At 41.6% G+C, this 19,903-nt stretch overlaps 1 protein-coding gene across 1 annotated transcript in view; it reads right to left on the bottom strand.

The window, feature by feature from the left end:
• Positions 1–19,903, bottom strand: part of MAP2 (microtubule associated protein 2) — a 602,201-nt gene that overhangs the window by 220,072 nt on the left and 362,226 nt on the right. Inside the window, exon 5 of the mRNA XM_030210839.1 lies at positions 15,541–15,619. The gene's annotated coding sequence lies outside the window, so the exon portion shown is untranslated. The remainder of the gene's footprint in view (positions 1–15,540; positions 15,620–19,903) is intronic.

Genomic DNA, 19,903 nt, shown 5'->3' with positions numbered 1-19,903 from the left:
TAACATTTACATGTTAATTATGCATGTAACTGATTAGCATAATGGCACATATGTGCATAAATGCTAAAAACCTAAGTGCTATTCGGTAACTATGCACACTTCTTACATAGCACACATTTACAGGTAGAAATACACATAAGCAGAGTGTGGGCAGGGCATAGATGGGATTCACATATGTAACTTATAGAATACTATAAGCTCCATGCCCATCTCAGGCACTTGGGTGCACACACTTTTGCTTGATGTGTGACTGGCCTACATGGTTGCCCCTAAGCACATAGATGTGTATACACTCGGATATGTACTTATTTTGATACATGCCTAGTTAATATGTGGGTAATAAATGTTAAAATAAATAAATATTCTATGAAGGAAAATAGGCACCTAAATATAGATACACAATTAGAAAATTACTTCTTATTGTATTGAATACTGTAAAAAAATACATCAAAATATTTTTCTGTCACATTTCTTTAGTAAGTTTTTATAACAAACTCGGACTGTTGGAAGGTGTAATGCCTAATAACAGGTGTGAAGATATAAAACAATGCATCATTCTAATGAAGCTGGCCAAAAGCTGTCTATCAGGCTTATTTTCGAAAGAGATCGCCGGCCATCTTCCGACACAGATCGGGAGATGGCCGGCCATCTCCTAAAACTGGCCAAATCGGTATAATCGAAAGCCGATTTTTGGACACACTCGCCGGCATTCTGTCGCGGAGGCGGCCAAACTTCAAGGGGGCTTGTCGGCAGGGTAGCAAAGGCGGGACGTGGACGTGCTTATGAGATGGCCAGCTTCAGCTGATAATGGAAAAAAGAAAACCGGCGATGACGAGCATTTGGCCAGTTTTACTTGGTCTATTATTTTCACGACCAAGTCTCAAAGAGATGCCCAAACTGACCAGATGACCACCGGAAAGAATCGGGGATGACCTCCCCATACTCCCCCAGTGGTCACCAACGCCCTCCCACCCAAAAAAAAAACCTTGAAAACATTTTTTTGCCAGTCTGTATGCCAGCCAGCTCCGTGACAGCAGTATGCAGGTCCCTGGAGCAGATTTAAAACCAGGTGCACTAAACTGCATGGAAGAGTCCTTCCCTTACTGATCCCTTAGCGAATGGGTAAGGGAAGGGCATGCATGAAGGAAATCGCATGCAAATGAGCTGCTCATTTGCACGCGAATTTCCTTCCCTAGGAGGGGAAGCCAGTCGGCCAGCTCGTAAAAAAAAAAAAAAGGATCTTGCTGATCAGTTATGTTATGACTTACTTGTTCTGGAGTGCTGTATTTTGTGATACTGTTTTGAGAAATGTTCAATAAAGACTTCATACAAATTAAAAAAGTCCCTGACATGCACTTTCCCTTAATGGCCATCTTTCTCCCCGAATGGGGGAAATCAAAACTGCTTTTGCTCACAGATGTTTTAGTAGTAACAGTGGGATTTGAACCAGCCACCTCTGCATTACAAGACCAGTGCTGTTACTACTTGGCCATAGCTCCACTTACTTGGCTGTCCCTCCCTTTTGATTATACCCCTTCAGGTCTCTCTCAGCCAATCACAGCACGTTTAGCTGTCTGTGAGTGGCTGAGAGAGACTTGGAGGGGCATAATCAAAAGGGAGGGACATCCAAGTAAGTGGAGCTGTGGCCAAGTGGTTACAGCACTGGTCTTGTAAAGCAGAGGTGGCTGGTTCAAATCCCACTGTTACTACTAAAAAAGCTGTGAGCAAAAACAATTTTGATTTCCTCGTTCGTGGAGAAAGACGGCCATCAAGGGAAAATGCACGTCAGGGACTTTTTTAAATTTATATGAAGTCTTTATTGAACATTTCTCAAAACAGTATCACAAAATACAGCCCTCCAGAACAAGTAAGTCATAGGATAACTGATCAGCAAGATCTAAACATCCAGAAGTACCAGTGCACTATGAATGCTGGCCCCTCCCACAGCCAAATGCCTTGGACTTGACCGGGTTTGAGATGGCCAGTTCCAGTTTCCATTATCACTGAAAAACGAAGTCGGCCATCTCAAACCCGGCGATCTATGGCATTTGGCCGACCCCAATCGTATTCTTGAAACAAAAGATGGCCAGCCATCTTTTCAATAATACGGTTCTGGATAGCTCTTTGCAGCGTCGCCAAAATAGATGGCTGGCCATCTATTTGGCCGGCGCCGTTCGATTATGCCCCTCTAGGTGGACATGATCCTAACAGGTATATATTTCTCAGTACCTTCAAAAGTCTAACATTTCTCTCAATGAAAATATCTTATAGAGATGAGTAAACCAGGAAGTTGGATAGGCAAGTCAAGACAGAGTCAGAGCCAAGGAGTCTGGCTTGACTCCAGGAGGCAAAACATGAGCTCAGCCAATTTAATTATTGCATAAAAACACATAATTGTAATCCCAAAATAAACTAAACTCTTTTCCAATTGCTTTATGTCTCCAGATTTATCTGTTCTATTACTTCTTTTCTTGATCTTTTTCATCCCAGTTCTGTCAGTCACCTCAGCCCTTCTCATCTCTGGCTTTCTTACGTATATTTCCCTTCCACTTCCTTCAACATCTCTTTTTTGTATCCTTTTTCTTTCCTCTATTTAATTGAATAGTGAATTTATGCTCTTGGGTGCTCCCACAAGAGTTGTGTGGCTCCACAACTCACACAGAATCGATACCCCATTATGGTGGCAGTCAATAGATGCTTGACTACTCTGCCTATCGGTAATATAAGTCAATATCCAAAAGATTTGTCTGACTAACTTCAACAATTAGCTGGGACAGGAGGTTTAGCTTTCTCAGCTCAGGGGATAAGCATACACCTCCTCTGCTATAGAATTCTTCATTTTCACTTGGCAAGGAGTTTCCCAAAGTTTGTTCTCCTTTCCTAGGCATTGCAGCTCAGCCGTTGTTAGGAGACTCTCCTCAGGACATGAAGGAAAGTCACTTCTGGCCTGATTCTGGTTCCATGTCCAGTTTTCAACACTGTATATAGGACAGGGACTGAGGCTAATCAAGAAATATCACTTAAGGATGTATAGGAGTCTGTATTCAGAGTGGAGAGTTTACTACACACCTTGGTTAATCAGTTGCGTAACTATCCTGAACAGGCATCTCAGAAATGTTCTGATACCGATAAAAGACAATTTCAAGATGGATCCAAATTAGAAACTTTAGCATTTCGGGCCTCCACTATACAAGCAGTTGAATTGTCTGGACTAAAAATAGTCTACTAGTCTACTCTTATATTGTAGATATGAATTTTTGGAGAATTCCTTTAGAGCAAAGAATTTGCGCATTTTGAACTTCCTGTTCTGCATTAATTTTATCAGAAATCTTGTATGGAAAATATTCGACAGAAGTCCTCTCACTAATGAAAGCTGATCAGATTGTTACTTCTCTATTTACTTAAAAAATGATTAAGGACTAATTTCCTGAAAAACTCACAAAGATATTACTATGCGTACTATACTACTGATATTTTCCTAACTTAATCTAATAAAATATCTATTTTGAAGCTGTGAGGGAGTGAGTGGTATAGCGACAAATTTCCCTATGAACACTCCATCCCTGGTGTTGAAGTGGAGCCACCTAATGGCAGATGGTGCTAACCTGCTGAGTCAGAGTGGCATGGCTCAGGCAGGGAGGTGGTTAAATGTCCTGGGGAAGGTCAGAGAGGCCCCGGGGGGAAGAGGTCTCCAGGAGGGAGGGAGGCACCACAGGAAGAGGTCTCAAGGAGAACACCTCAAGTCAAGAAGCTTCCAAGGGGGAGGCCTTGAGTGTAGAGGTCTTCTGGAGAGAGGTCCTGAGTGAAGGAATCCTCCCAGGGTGTTGGCTGGGTTGCAGTACCTTTAGGGAGTCCCAGGGCAGTGAGGAATGGCCCTAGCTCAGTTTGCACCTGATGTCAAGAAGTAGATGCCCATGGGTTGCATGAGAAGAAATAGAAGACTGCCAAGGTAAAAGCTTGCCTTTAGTATTTTTTGAAGATCCTTGTCCTGGCTGTCTCAGCTGGAATCCGGCCTAGATTTATATGTGAGTAATTTGAACTGTGTTGAAGAAGCCTGGCAAGACAGAACAGTTAAGAGATATGGAAATGATTGTCAATGTGGTTGTTGCCCAGGTTTGAGCCAGAGTCTGTGCTACTTTGATTGTTTGTTTAATAATAAAGCTCTTCTTTTGACTTATACTACACCCTGCCTGGGTCTATGAGGGTTCCATGCCTGTCCGTCAGCCACACTACCATAGAAGGCTTATTTTAAGAAAAATAGCATTGCTGTTCTATGGTCAGAAATGGCAAATTTTTACTGATGTGGCTCAATCCACTGGAGATCTTTCTTGCAATTAAAATCTAGAACACTTGCACTGGGAGCTACTTTTTATCGAAGATGTCTAGTGTAATGCCAGAGTAATAATTTATGTCTTTGTTGATCCTCGGTAGCTGGAGAGATTTTTGTTGAAAAAGGGAATTTAAGTATCAGTGATTTTTAGTGACAGTTAGGAGGAATGTAAATTAGGCCTAAACTTTGTTTCAGCCAATAAGAGTAGACATTGATAAATCTTGATAAATCTTTATAATTTCTTATTATTTTCCTTTGATTTTTTATCTCTATGTTTCTCTCATAATGTGGCCTTGATTATTTGGTTCCTAAGAGGAATTGGTATTCAATTATGTAACTGTTTTCCTTCTTTTTGTTCCTGTATGTTTCATTTGAATTATAAAGAAATTATATATAAAACAAAGAAAAAAACCTCATTCAAACTGAATTGTTTGGTGTATAGAATATGATTTTGGTTTAGAAAATGTTTTACCACTATGTCTACTGCTATCATTCATCGTTTCTACAGCACTGCAAATATGTCCTTTGGTCTAAGAGATTTGTTTCAAAGTAGTTTTCATTGTTACTTCTTTCAAATTACTTCATTTGATATATGAGCACAGGAGAACATTGCAGAAGTCATCAGTTTGAGAGCAATGCTTTTAGGGGAACACGAGCTTTAAATGTGACAGGAGTCTGACACAAGTCAGGAAGAAAGATCTCAGTTAAGCTCAGGTTATGACCGAACCATGAAATGGCTACACATTCCCAAATTTAATAAAACACTGCTTGCAATGTTACCTATAACAGGATCAAATCAAATAGAAAATCTGCCCACAGCAAAGTAAGATCTGAAACTTGAAATCAAAAACAGTATTTTTTGTGACAGCACACTAGGGGCCCTGTTTACTAAGCAGCGTTATAGGCGAGTTAACGTTTTTAATGCACGATAACCATTTACGTGCCTACAATATCCCTATAGGTGCCTACATGGTTAGCACGCGCGCTAAGTGTAGGCGTGCTAAAAACACTAACGCACCTTAGTAAACAGGGCCCTAGGAGTCATTTACTAAGAATATGCTCTAAAGTCATTATGCAATATAGCCTGAGATAAATGAGATAACAGCATTAGTGTGTACTGCAATTAGCATGCAGATCTTCAGGCCTGTTTCAAAAACAGCACACCATATTAGATAGCAAGGGCTCATGGGGGATATAGGACCATGTTCAGACACTCATTGTGGGCCCTTATTTGCATGTCAACAGAGGCTGAAATGCAGGGCCATACAGTATGTGGAAAAATACAGTTGCTCAATGGTAGGGCTGGCCCTGTTCTATAGTAACATAGGAGTTGTTGACAGATAAGGACATTTTCACCCACCCTTTATGCAAGATTGTCCTTGGCATAAATGACATTGCAAACTTTACTGAGTCTACAGTCTTGTCTTTCCATGCCCTTACTTACCTCCATCTGTGTCTATCTCCTGCATGTTTCAGTATTATCACTACTTTGGTTGCCACACCCTCTGCCGATAGAGAGCTTCAGGCATCTACTACCCTCTCAATATAGGAGTCATTTCAGGCTCCCTTCTTCCAATTTCTTACTGTAGTCATTTGTTCTTGGTCAATTTGTTTGCACAAAAGCTGCCTTCCTGTACCTTCTGGAAGCCTTTCAGATACTTGAATGAGCCCCAAAATTAAACAAAGTCATATGTTCACTAACAGCCAGTATCTCCCCCCCCCCCCCCCCCCGTCCAAAACAATAAGAGGGGGAGATAGGAAAAAGAAACTACCATGGAGAAACATTATTGATTGTTACATTAGGAACACTATAACTGATGGGTTTGAATATTGCCACTGATTATCATTATTTTTTCAAATGCCATGTGTGTTTTTAAAAAATATTTTACAAAGCCGCATTTGTTTTTGAATGTTTTTGAAAGATCTTCTAATATCTCCATATAGAATGATTCTCTTGTGTACAACTGAATTTTCTATTTAGCCAATCAGAAAAAAGTAAGGCACGGATTGGTAAGCTGAAAGCATTTTTAAATTGGAGTACTATTTTGTTTAGGTATGTGTCACAAGCTGAAGTTAATGCTACATAGAAGTGTATTTTCAAAGCATTGAGACTTACAAAGTTACAAGGAGGGGCATTTTCGATATGACATCTAAGTCAGACTTTAGACTTTTTGCACAAAACGTCCAAAATCCAAATAGGAAAGAAAGTCATTTTTGAAAAAGAAAAACATTGTGCTTTGGACACATTAAAGAGGCATATTTTCAAAGCACTTAGCCTCCCAAAGTTCCATAGAAACCTATGGAACTTAGCCTCCCAAAGTGCTTTGAAAATAAGCCTGATTGTTTTTTGATCCATTTTCGAAAAAAAAAACAAAAAACCCGAATAAGTACAAAACATAGAGATTCATGCCACTGGGATGTAGAAGGAGCCAGCATTTTTATAGGCTGGTCCCCTAGACGAGCAATTGGGCACCCTAGAGAACACTTCTGTGCACGTCATAAAAATGCTCCCAGGTACACATCTCACCTTTGCCACCTTACCTTGTCCCCTGAGCCCTCCAAAACCCATCCAAAACCCACTACCCCCCCCCACTACAATAGCCCTTATAGGAGAAGGGGGCACCTATATGTGGGTACAGAGCATTTTCCATCTCACAGATAGGCTGCAGAGAATACCTTCTCCTGCTTTAGACTTAGCCTGGCCTCAGAATGACATCCTATAGTATATCTCCTATCAAACTGAGCTCTCTTTTTCCATCAAGCACTGCCATTTCCTCCCCTCACCCTCCCCACTGACAGTTTGAACTTCGTGGGTGTGGCTTGGATCTCTTTCAGGGAGAGAAAACTAACAACTTATAGCAGCAGCTTCAGAGAGCATTTTCCATCTCACAGATAGGCTGCAGAGAATACCTTCTCCTGCTTTAGACTTAGCCTGGCCTCAGAATGACATCCTATAGTATATCTCCTATCAAACTGAGCTCTCTTTTTCATCAAGCACTGCCATTTCCTCCCCTCACCCTCCCCACTGACAGTTTGAACTTCGTGGGTGTGGCTTGGATCTCTTTCAGGGAGAGAAAACTAACAACTTATAGCAGCAGCTTCAGAGAGCATTTTCCATCTCACAGATAGGCTGCAGAGAATACCTTCTCCTGCTTTAGACTTAGCCTGGCCTCAGAATGACATCCTATAGTATATCTCCTATCAAACTGAGCTCTCTTTTTCATCAAGCACTGCCATTTCCTCCCCTTTGAACTTCGTGGGTGTGGCTTGGATCTCTTTCAGGGAGAGAAAACTAACAACTTATAGCAGCAGCTTCAGAGAGCATTTTCCATCTCACAGATAGGCTGCAGAGAATACCTTCTCCTGCTTTAGACTTAATCCTACCCACCCTACCCCTCTACCCACCCACCCCTAGAGTGACATGTCTTATATAACCTCCCTATCAACCCACTCATTACTTTACCTCACCCATTTCTATTCTTCTATCACCTTCTCCCACTACTCCAACCAGAGTTACACCTAATCACACTGACCACCCTTCAACATCTTCTGTCCTTCTGTGACTGTTCTCTTGTGCTTGACTGCTTAAATATTTTAAATTTAAATGCTTTACTTTTTGTCTATTAGATTGTAAGCTCTTTGAGCAGGGACTGTCTTTCTTCTGTGTTTGTACAGCGCTGCGTACACTTTGTAGCGCTCTAGAAATGTTAAATAGTAGTAGTAGTAGTAGTATGGTTTGGGAGGGGTCAAAGTTTCTACCACAAGTGTAATAGGTAGAGGGAGATGGGGACCTGAGTCCCCCACTCCATAGTGCATTGCACCAACCACTACACTAGTCCAGGGACTTGCATGCTGCTCTAATAGACCTGACTTTAACATCCGAGGCTGTCATAGATGCTGGTAAGTCATATTTTTATTCACATTTTTTTTTTGGGGGGGGGGGGTCACTCCTGATTCCCTCCAGAGGTCATCTGGTCATTTAGGGTACTTTTTTGTGCTTTATTTGTTATTAAAACAGGTCTAGCCCATAAGGTCTTAGTTTATTTCTGGACGGTTTTGTTTTGTTCCATTATGGCTGAAAAAGTCTTAAGAACACCCACATCCTGTCCTTAACACGCCTCTAACATGTCTCCTTGAGAGTTGGATGCACTGCAGAAGAACTGCATAGAAAAATGTCTGAAATATAGGTTTTGAAAATACTTATTTGGATGTTTTTTTGTGAGAAAAACATCCAAACACTGCTTTATGCCACTTTTTAGATGTTTTTCTCTTTCGAAAATGAGCCCCATAGTAACCTATGTCTAAGTGATTTGAAAATGAGCCACACAGTAATATAGCAGATGATGGCAGATAAAGACCTGTATGGTCCATCCAGTCTGCCCAACAATATAAACTCATTACATAAAGTACTTCATATGTATACATAATCTTGATTTGTCCTTGCCATTTTCAGGGTATAGACTGTAGAAGCCTGCCCGGCACTGTCCTTGTTCTAAAACCTCTGAAGTTGTTATTGAAGCCCCTGAAAACCTCCACTCCAGCTCATCCAATTCTATTCAGCCATGATCAGGGCACAGACCGTAGAAGTCTTCCCAGCACTTTCCTTGGTCTCGAACTTCTGAAGCTGAATCTGTCCAGCCTTGATTAGGGCACAGACCGTAAAAGTCTGCCCAGCACTGGCTTTGCTTCCCAATTACCAGTGCTTCCACTTAATTTCCACTAAATTTCTTTGGATCTATTGTTTCTACACAGGATTCATTTGTGTTTATCTCATGCAGTTTGAACTCTTACTACTGTCTTCATCTCTACCACCTCCCACTGAAGGGCATTCCAGGTATCTACCACTCTCTCAGTGAAAAATACTTCTGACATTATTCCTGAATTGGCCTGCATTCAACCTCAATTCGAGTCCTCTAGTTCTACCACCTTCCTGTCTCTGGATAAGGTTTGTTTATGGATTAATTCCTTTCAAATATTTGAGCGTCTGTATCATATAACCCCTGTTTCTCCTTTCCTCCAGGGTATACGTGTTCAGGTCATCAAGTCTCTCCTCGTACATCTTGCTACTCAAATCCCATACCATTTTCATTGCTTTTTATACTTTTAACTACTTCAAGCCTTTTTACATCCTTAGTAAGATACGGCCTCCAAAACTGAACACAATACTCCAAATGGGGCCTCACCAATGACTTGCTGTACAACAACTTGTACAGCACTTCCTTTCTTCTGCTGGTTATACCCCTCTCTATGCAGCCTAGCCACTGCCTTGCCATTGTTTCCTCACCTTGAGATCCTCAGAAACCATCATCCTAAGGTCCCTCTCCTGAGCCGAGCTTACCAATCTCTCCCCTCCTGTATCTACATCTCTTTTGGATTTTTGCACCCCAAGTGCATCATTCTGCACTTCTTATCATTAAATTTTAATTGCCAGACCTTTGACCATTCTTCTAATTTTTGGAGATCTCTTCTCATGGTTTCTACTCCCTCCAGGGTATCCACTCTATTGGATATCTTTGTGTCATCTGCAAAAAGGCAAGCTTTTCCTTCTAACCCCTCAGCAATGTCTCTCACAAACAGATTCAGTCCTAGAACCGAACCCTAAGGCACTCTACTGCTCACCTTCTTTTCCTCCGAGTATATTCCATTTATCACCACCCTCTGCTGCCTGTCAGTCAACCAGTTTCCAATCCAGTTCACCACTTTGGGTCTCAAGTTCACCCTCTCAGCTTATTCATGAGTCTTCTGTGAGCTGAAATCCAAGTACTATGTAAGCCGCATTGAACCTACAATGTGTGGGAAAGCGCGGGGTACAAATGTAATAAATAAATAAATTACATCTAGGGCATGTCCTTTATCCAGTTCTTTGGTTACCCAGTCAAAAAAATTAATCAGATTTGTTTGACAGGATTTTCCTTTGTTGCCTCAGATCCTGAACCTGTTGGCTTCTAGAAAGTTAACTATATTTCCTTCAGCAGCGACTCCATTATTTTTTCTACCACCGACATGAGGCTTACTGGATTGTAGTTTCTCACACTAGGTCTTCCCCAATCCCACAGAACCTCTCCCGTCTCTAAAGATCTATTATATGGTCCCGCCACGACTTCTCTGAGCTTCCTCAGTAACCTGGGATGTATCCCATCTGGCCCTATAGCTTTCTCCACTTTCAGATTTTCAAGCTGTTTATAAACGCTTTCTTCTGTGAACGGCGCAATATCCACTCCATTCCCAGCTGACCATGGTCCTTTTCCAGGATTTTCTTCTGTGAACACCAAAGAGAAATTATTTGTTCAGCACGTTCACTTTATCCTCATCGCTCTCCACACAGCCATTCTCGGCATCTTTCAGTCTTACAATTTCATTCCTATGTTTCCTTCTTTTCCCAATATATCTGAAAAAGGCCTTGTTACCTCTCTTTACATCTTTAGCCATTTTTTCCTCCACCTGTGCTTTCGCTAGCTGTATTTCCCTCTTTGCTTCTTTGAGTTTAATACGGTAATCCTTTCCGCAATCCTCTTGTTGTATTCTTCTGTACTTCTGGAACAAAGCTTTCAGAAATTCAGAAGAATCAAACAAAATAAAACATGGAAAAGAAAATAAGATGATACCTTTTTTATTGGACATAACTTAATACATTTCTTGATTAGCTTTCGAAGGTTGCCCTTCTAACCTTCGAAAGCTAATCAAGAAATGTATTAAGTTATGTCCAATAAAAAAGGTATCATCTTATTTTCTTTTCCATGTTTTATTTTGTTTGATTTCTATTGATAACCTTAAGAGTGGACTAACACGGCTACCACACTCCTCTACTTAAGAAATTCAGAAGAATGCAACAAGAGAATCATATGTCAGTAAAGGGCGTATCTCTCTTATTTTTGATATGTTTTGTAAATTGCAGTTACTCTGGTTTTACTGATTTGTTTTTGCTCTTCATCCAAAAATTTTACTACGTCCCTGAAGGTGTAGTAGATTTACAGCTGCCAATTGCTGGTCATCATCAGAGAGAGACTGACAAGTGAAGAGAATTCTTTAAGCTAAGTGATATTTAGTTAAAAATCTTATTTAGCACATAAGTATTTTTGTTTTTGAGAATATAAATATGTGATGAGAAAAGAGAAAAAGGTAGATAAAAAGGAAGGTTTTCTAGGTCGATGATAGAAAAGTAAAGACTGGCAAGTTTTCATCCTGAAGGTTTTTCTGGGGCTTTTTCCTTCCATTTCTTAAAGTTAAAGGTGATTCATATCAGTAGGAGTATTTGATTTTTCCTGTTTTGCTATTAACAGCCAGTGAACATATAACAATGCTATCTGTATATGTTCAAAAAATATCAGGCTGAATATCCATCTGAATGGCCAGATACTATTCGAACACCAGGCTGTGGAAGCACTCCCAACTCCCCTCAAACAGTTCCCCCTTCGTGATTCACCTCGTCAGCCCTCTCAGCCCGACCTCGAGCCCCAACAAAAGAAGCGGCCTCTCCAAGTTAGACCCTGACTTCCAATTTGTACCCTGCCCACCTGAGTCAAAGCCCCCAACCCCCCTTACAAATTTGAGGGTCCCCAACCCTTGGCTCTCCTAGTCCAACCCTGTCACTCTCCAAAGAAATCCCACCTCGTGTCCATGAAATCTTACTCCCCTTCACAGATACCATGTACCTACTTTCCTATCCTCCCCCCACCCCTCCCAGAACCCTACCTGGGGGTCCACAGAACCTGTAAGTCACTGGCGGCAGTGGTCCCTCCTTTAAAATGGTACCTGACCCCTTGTGGTAGTCTCAGAGTACTACATCTAGAGGATCATCCAGAGACAGAATTCCATATCAGAGGAAGTGTAAATGTCCTTTCCCTAGTTCTAGTTATCCATATTTGTTTCATAAATGGCAGCTGTAAGCAAGGTTTGTAGCTAAATCTAACTGTGAAATGAAAAGCTCTACAGTGGACATACCTCAAAGAGTTTGATCCATTTGATGAATAGCAAATATTCTTTAAAAAAATCGTAGCACAAGCATAATATTAAACTCTTAGGGGCCCTTTTACAAAGGGGCAAATAGCCTGTGGTAGTATTTTTTGGGCGCATGCAGAATCATTTTTCAGTGCACCTGTAAAAAATGCCTTTTTAAATTTTTTGCCAAAAATGGACATGTGGGAAAATGAAAATTGCCGTACATCCATTTTGGGTCTGAGACTTTACTGCCAGTCATTGACCTAGTGGTAAGGTCTCACGCGGTAACCGGGCGGTAACGGTCTACGCGCATAAAATGCCGCCCGCACAACAGAAAAAAAATATTTTCCGGCGCACATAGCGGACACGCTTCAAAAATGAAATTACTGAAAGGGCCACGCGGTAGCCGGGCGGTAACTCAAAACTGACATGCGTTGGGCACATGTAGGCATCTACATGACTTAGTATAAGGGGAAAGGGAAATGGGACTTGATATACCGCCTTTCTGAGGTTTTTGCAACTGCATTCAAACCGGTTTACATATATTCAGGTATTTATTTTTGTACCGGGGCAATGGAGGGTTAAGTGAGTTGCCCAGCGTCACAAGCAGCTGCAGTGGGAATCAAACTCAGTTCCCCAGGTAGATAAGAAGGAAGGTTTTCTATGTCGGGACACACATAGCCAGTCAGGTTTTCAGGATATCCACAATGGCTATGCATGGGATAAATTTGCATGCACTACCTCCATTCTTTGCAAATCTGTCTCCTGCATATTCATTGTGGATATCCTGAAAAGCTGGCTGGTTAGGTGTGTCCCGAGGCCTGGGTCGAGAACCCCTGGGTTAGAGGTGGTAGCCCAAGACTAGGAAGGCAAGTCATTTTGAGGAGGAGCACTTGACATCCTATAGCAATACCTTGATCCTAGATAAATGTAATCAAGCAATGGAAAAGGTGCTGGTACTCAGTACTGAGGTGTACCATTTGAAAACAGCCCTATCCACCACTACTTCACATTAAGTTTTCAGTTTCATCTCTAATTAAAGTATTTTCAAAGCATTTAGACTTACAAAGTTCCATAGGTTACTATTGGGCTCATTTTCAAAACAGAAAAACGTCTACAAAGTGGCATAAAGCAGCATTTGGGCGTTTTTTCTCACAAAAATGTCCAAATCAGTATTTTCAAAACCTATCTTTAGACCTTTTTCCATCAGAAGTGTGTCCTAATCTCAAGGGGACGTATCAGGGGTGTGTTCAGGGCGGGACTTGGGCGTTCCTGAGACTGAAGACATTTTTCAGTCATAATGGAAGAAAACAAAAACGTCCAGGACTAAAACTAAGACGTTTTGAGCTAGACCTATTTTTATAACAAATAAGGCACAAAAATGTGCCCTAAATAACCAGATGACCACTGGAGGGAATCAGGGATGACTTCCCCTTATTTCCCCAGTGGTCACTAACCTCCTTCCACCCCCCAAATATGTGATGAAAAACATTACTTACCAGCCTCAGATGTTATACTCAGGTCCATTATCACAGCATGCACGTCCCTGGAGTAGTCTAATGGTGGGTGCAGTACACTGCAGACAGGTGGACCAGGCTTCTATCTCCCCCTACCTGTTACACTTGTGGAGGAAACTGTGAGCCCTCCAAAACTCACCAGAAACCCACTGTACCCACATATAGGTGTCCCCTTCACCCGTAAAGGCTATGGTAGCGGTGTACAGTTGGGGATAGTGGGTTTTGGGGGGGGGCTCAGCAGACAAGGTAAGGGAGCAATGGTCAGATGTGTACTTGGGAGCATTTTATGAAGTCCACTGCAGTGCCTCCTAGGGTGTCCTATTACTTTCCTGGGATGTCAGGGGGACCAGTGTACTAAAAATGCTGGCTCCTCCTACATCCCAGTGGCATGATTTTGTGCGTTTTGCACTTGGACATTTTTTTTTGGAAAATGGACCAAAAATTAAAACATCCAAATCACAAAACCTTCTATTTTCGAGAACAAAAGATAGACATTTCTCTTTTTTGAAAAATGACCTTTGCTATTCAGATTTTGGACACTTTTTTGCAAAACGTCCAACGTCTGACTTAGACGTCATATCGAAAATGCCCCTCCAAGTAATTTTGTAAGTCTAAGTGCTTTGAAAATACACCTCTGAAAGTCAAGACTCCTAACCTTCCCATGATATTTTAGGGGCTCTCTTACTAAAGTGTAATAAAGTTTTACACTGTAAATTCTCAAATTACTGCACAGTAAATGCAAAGCCAGTGTGGTAACTGTGGACGGCATTCCTAGCATCTCCCCATACAATTTAGTTTAGTTTACTCTAGTCTTGACATACTGCCCTTCACAAATCAAATCAGAGCGGTGTACAATAAAATCAATTAAAATCATTGAAAAGAAATGAACTGCAAATTATAGAAAAGGAAAGAAACAGAAGAAAGGAGAGGAAGGGAGGGAAACAAAACAAAATAAAATAAAAATTTTTACAGTGCGACAAATGCAGTGAGAAGATAGCAGGGATCCATTTACTGCCTCCTATTCTTGAATCAGAACCAGCATGAAAAGACTCGAGGAGTAGAGAAAGTTTCAGGTTTATTCAAAGCTTACTATACTGCAAATCGGAAACCATCTATGTGGTGTACAATGCTAAAAAAATAGAGGAAGAACAGTCGGAGCAGGATACCAATGAGTGAGAAAAGGGAAGTAGAAAGGGGGGGAGGAGATATGAGGAACTACAAAATGCGATAGGAAAGAGGCAAAGAAACAGCAAGTCAGTTGGGGGGGGGGGGGGTTAGTAGGTGTGTTTAGTGGGTTACCTGAGGGGTGAGCCATCACAGATCTAAGGAAAAGCAGCTACAAAGAGATGTACTTTAAGCTGGGTCCTAAAGATTCATAGGAAATCAAGATGTCATAGGTGAGAGAGGAGTGCATTCCAAAGGACCAGAGCAACAATTGAGAATTTAGAGTTACATGTGAAAACATGGGTTATCTGCTTTAAAGAAGGAACAACCAAGAGATCTTGCTGAGATGAGCGAAGAGTCCAGGAAGGGGAATAGGGCATCAGCTAAAAATGCTGGAAGGCCACTAGACCTAATCATGAAGATAAGTAGAAGAATTTTGTAGGAAATCCAATAATTTAATAGGAGCCAGTGTTCATCTGGTGCAACTAGAATCCAGTTTTCCATATTCTGTCCATTTATATCCTTTCTTTTTTTTTTTGTATTGGAGCAATAATTGTGTACAAAGGACTAAAAGAACTCAAAATGTCTTACCTATTTAAACAGGGTATGAGACTGGCAAAGAACTGATTGTGTGGAACGATTCCAGGTCTTCTTGTACCCCCTTCACTTCCTATTGTAGAAAGAGAAGCAAAAGAAAAAATTCTCCATTATCACAAGAATAACTTCTGTTCATACAAACCTATCCTGCACAATTTTCTCTGAGCTTCTCAACGGAGGGTCAGTGAGTGACATTAAATGAGATCTGCCTTTGCCTTTGATTTTACCCACTTATGGTACACAGAAGGATCTGGAAGAAAGCTAATTAAAGCTTTTCAGAAGAGTACAAGTCAACACTGATATGATAGATGGGCTCATTCAACTCAGGGAGACCATTTTTCAAAGCTATTTACCAGGATAGTTTGACCTGTTAAAAACTGTACTCTTCAGAGTGCCTAGATGTATGCTCAGGTTTCTAATTCAAGTGTATTTTTAGGTGCGGTACAAACAGGCATTCGTGAAGGTGCATTTAGTTGAAGGGAGTAGAACGACCTATGCACATTTCATTTTCTAAATGCACATTCTATATTCTGCACAAACAGAAGGTGCAAATACATGCAGGCATATTATTATAAGCAACAATGAAGTCTGAGCTTGTATATACAACGCACCAAATTCATTATTTAGTTTTTGGGTTTTTTTTTTTTTTGCGGATCTCAGTATGGGGATCAAGTGGTTAATAAACTTCAATGCTGTATTTGAGCACCCAGAATCATTACTGGTCCTTATATATTGATATTTAATAATTTCATATCACTGATCATGGTGTTCTTATTTGGAAGAAGCTTTCATCTAAAGTCTTTCAAACCTACTGTATTTAAGTAATAGCTGTTGCTTTATAATAGTTAACTTAGCTTTATAATGAAGTTGGCTATTATAAAGCAACAGCTATTACTTAAATACAGTAGATTTGAAAGACTTTTAGATGAAATAAGAACACCATGATGAATGGTATGAAATTATTAAAAATCAATATACAAGGACCAGTAATGATTCTGGGTGCTCAAATACAGCATTGAAGTTTTTTAGCCACTTAATCTCCATACTATCTAGCTTGTGAAGTAGAAGTACATTCCGCTGACTACTGTGGTACATTATTATAGGCACATTGCAAAGACAAATAACCCAAATAGATTACTCTTGAACATCGCCTGCCGTGTAAACACACCAAAAACACCAACGTACATTTATTAGTTTGAAACATAGTTCCTTAAGTGAGCGGGGGTCCTCCATCTACAGTCTTGCCAGTAGGGGGTACTGTTTCACTATCACATTTTCAATAGAGAAAGACAGGCAAGCTCTGCAGGACTCCAGAGAACCTGCTTGTCCCTAGCAATTGAAAACACAATATTGAACCACCACCCCCACTGGCTGCAATGCAATTGGAAGACTCTTGTTCAGCTTAGAGCAGTCGTTCTCAAACCTGGTCCTGGAGGACCCTCAGCCAGTCAGGTTTTCAGGATATCCACAATGAATATTCATGAGAGAGATTTGCTTGCATTGCCTCCTTGGTATGCAAATCTCTCTCATGAATATTCATTGTGGGTATCATGAAAACCTGACTGGCTGGAGTGCTTCCAGGACCAGGTTTGGGAACCACTGGCTTAGAGGAAATAGTGACTACTGGTGTACAATCCTCACATTGCTACACTATCCCATCCTCTTGTCCACGCATTCCTTCCACAAGAGGTGCATTAGAGTGCAGTACTAAGGGGCTGTGCAAGTGGTACAACCGCATAGGATGCAAATATGGAGGGGTGCAAAAACTGGTCCCAGCCCACCACCTCCTCTCTCACTGGTGATGGTAAAGCAGACAGCAAATAGGGAACCAGCACGTGAGTCATACAAAGCTTGGTACAGTCCTGATTCACTAACAAATGTTTAAGCATAATAACTTAATAAGGACATAGTAATTGATGGCAGATAAAGAGCCACATGGTCCATTCAGTCTGCCCAACAAGTCATTCAAGCTCAAAACACTGGCCTTTCTATAGGCACAATACAGACAACATGCTTTAGGGGTGTTCTTGAGGTACCTGAAACTTAATATAAATTCTGAAAGAAATGAGTCCCAAATAAGACTAATATTAGTAAGTGAAATGTCAGAAGCAAATCAGTTCTCTCTTATCCTTACATCTAATCTCACTGTGCCCAAAATAATAGAAATAACTAACTCCACACCCAAGTATTATAAAAATAGGGTAATTATTTATTTACAATAGCAGCAGATATAATATAAGAAAGGCAGGAATGAGGTCAAAACCAATCTCATCCCAGAAATCGCTCAGAGTAAATGCACTTAAATCCCTAGATGGAATTCTAATCTAGTCAGGCTACACTATCTCCACAGAGCACTAACACAAAGGTGCATGGCACATATACAACCTGATGCGGCTCTCTGGATAGCAGTGTTCTTCAGATGGTCAGTCTGGTCCAAACACAGGCTTGCTCCTCAGGTGGAATGTTGATACTTGGGTGTGAAGTTAGTTATTTCTATTATTTTGGGTGCAGTGAGCTTGTTTCTAAGGGTAAGAGAGAACAAATTTGCTTCTGACACTTCACTCACTAAAATTAGTCTTATTTGGGGCTCATTTCTTTCAGAAGTTATACTGTCAGATATCCCAATAACACCCCAATAGTGCGTTATCTGTATTGCGCCTACAGCTCAACTTATTACAATGTCATGTTTTAAGTGGACTGAAACATACATATCAGGGGTGTAGTCACCCCTTCAATTTTTGGGATGCCCAGGAGTGGACTGGAGGAGGTAGTGCATGCTCAGAGCATGTGCAAGAAGTCCTGGTGTCAGTGGCTGAAGGCACACCGCCAACATCTGCAGGAAGGAAGCAGCCAAGGAGGGGAGCAGAGGCACTGTATTAGGCTGGAGGGCTTTGGCATCCCCACCAGCAAAGGTAAAGGGGTGCTGCAATTCTGGAGGGGGCCCAAGCCCAAAGTAGGGGGGCAGGACCCCCCTGGGACTATGCCACTGATACAGATACCTATCTACTAAGGTGTTGTAAGTTTTGGCAGTTGCTGTATGGTAATTGCCAAAATTGATGTGTTGTTAAGTGCCAGACATCTGCATTAACTGTTGGGGGGGGGGGGGCTTTGGGGGTCTTTCCAAACAGTTTCCTATTCAGTTAACACACTGAAATATTTGTTAATGTGCATTAACTAAATTAAACATAATGGAACAAAGATAGCTACACCCACTGAGGTAGAATTACCTGCATTGCATTATGTATCACACTAACCATTAATGCAAGGTAACTCCCTCCATGTTAACTGTACAGTTCAATCCCTGCTCATTCCATGCCCCCCCCCCCCTTGTACACTGGATTTAACATGGAAATCGGCATGTATTAACTGCTAGGGCACCATGTTAACTGTTATCATGGCATCTGCGGTAACAGCGTGCACTGGGCAACCTAAACACATGACACAGCTTAGTAAATTGGCCTCGATCCATCTTCCAGCTAAAGAGACTATAAGGCTCATTTTCGAAACAGCAGGACGCCCATCTTTCGACACACATTGGAAGATGGGCGTCCTTCTCCCAGGGTCGTTCAAATAGGTATAATCAAAAGCCGATTTTGGACGTCTCCAACTGCTTTCCGTCGCAGGGACGGCCAAAGTTCATGGGGGTGTGTCAGAGGTGTAGCAAAGGCAGGACCTGAGCGTGCCTAAAACATGGACGTCCTTGACCCATAATGGAAAAAAAGGGTGTCCCTGACAAGCACTTGAACGACTTTACCTGGTCCTGTTTTTCTTACGACCAAGGCACAAAAAGGTGCCCAAATTGACCAGATGACCACCGGAGAGAATCGGGGATGACCTCCCCTTACTCCCCCAGTGGTCACTAATCCCCTCCCACCCTCAAAAAAAAATTTTGTGCCAGCCTCAGATGTCATACTCAGGTCCATCACAGCAGTATGCAGGTCCCTGGAGCAGTTTTAGTGGGTGGAGTGCACTTCAGGCAGGCGGACCTAGGCCCCCCCACCTTTTACACTTGTGGTAGTAAATGTGAGCCCTGCAAAACCCACCACAAACCCACTGTACCCACATGTAGGTGCCCCCCTTCACCCATAAGGGCTATGGTAGTGGTATACAGTTGTGGGTAGTGGGTTTTGGGGGCGCAGCACACACGGTAAGGGAGCTATGTACCTGGAGCAATTTCTGAAGTCCACTGCAGTGCTCCCTAGGGTGCCTGGTTGGTGTTCTGGCATGTCAGGGGGATCTGTGCATTACGAATGCTGGCTCCTCCCACGATCAAAGGGCTTGCATTTGGTAGTTTCTGAGATGGGCGTCCTTGGTTTCCATTATCACTGAAAATCAGAAACGACCAAGTCTAGGGACA

This window comes from Microcaecilia unicolor, chromosome 7 (genome assembly GCF_901765095.1).
Source record: "Microcaecilia unicolor chromosome 7, aMicUni1.1, whole genome shotgun sequence".
Lineage (NCBI taxonomy): Eukaryota > Metazoa > Chordata > Amphibia > Gymnophiona > Siphonopidae > Microcaecilia > Microcaecilia unicolor.
Note: the sequence above shows the minus strand (reverse complement) of the source record. Positions and strands in the feature narration are given on the sequence as shown.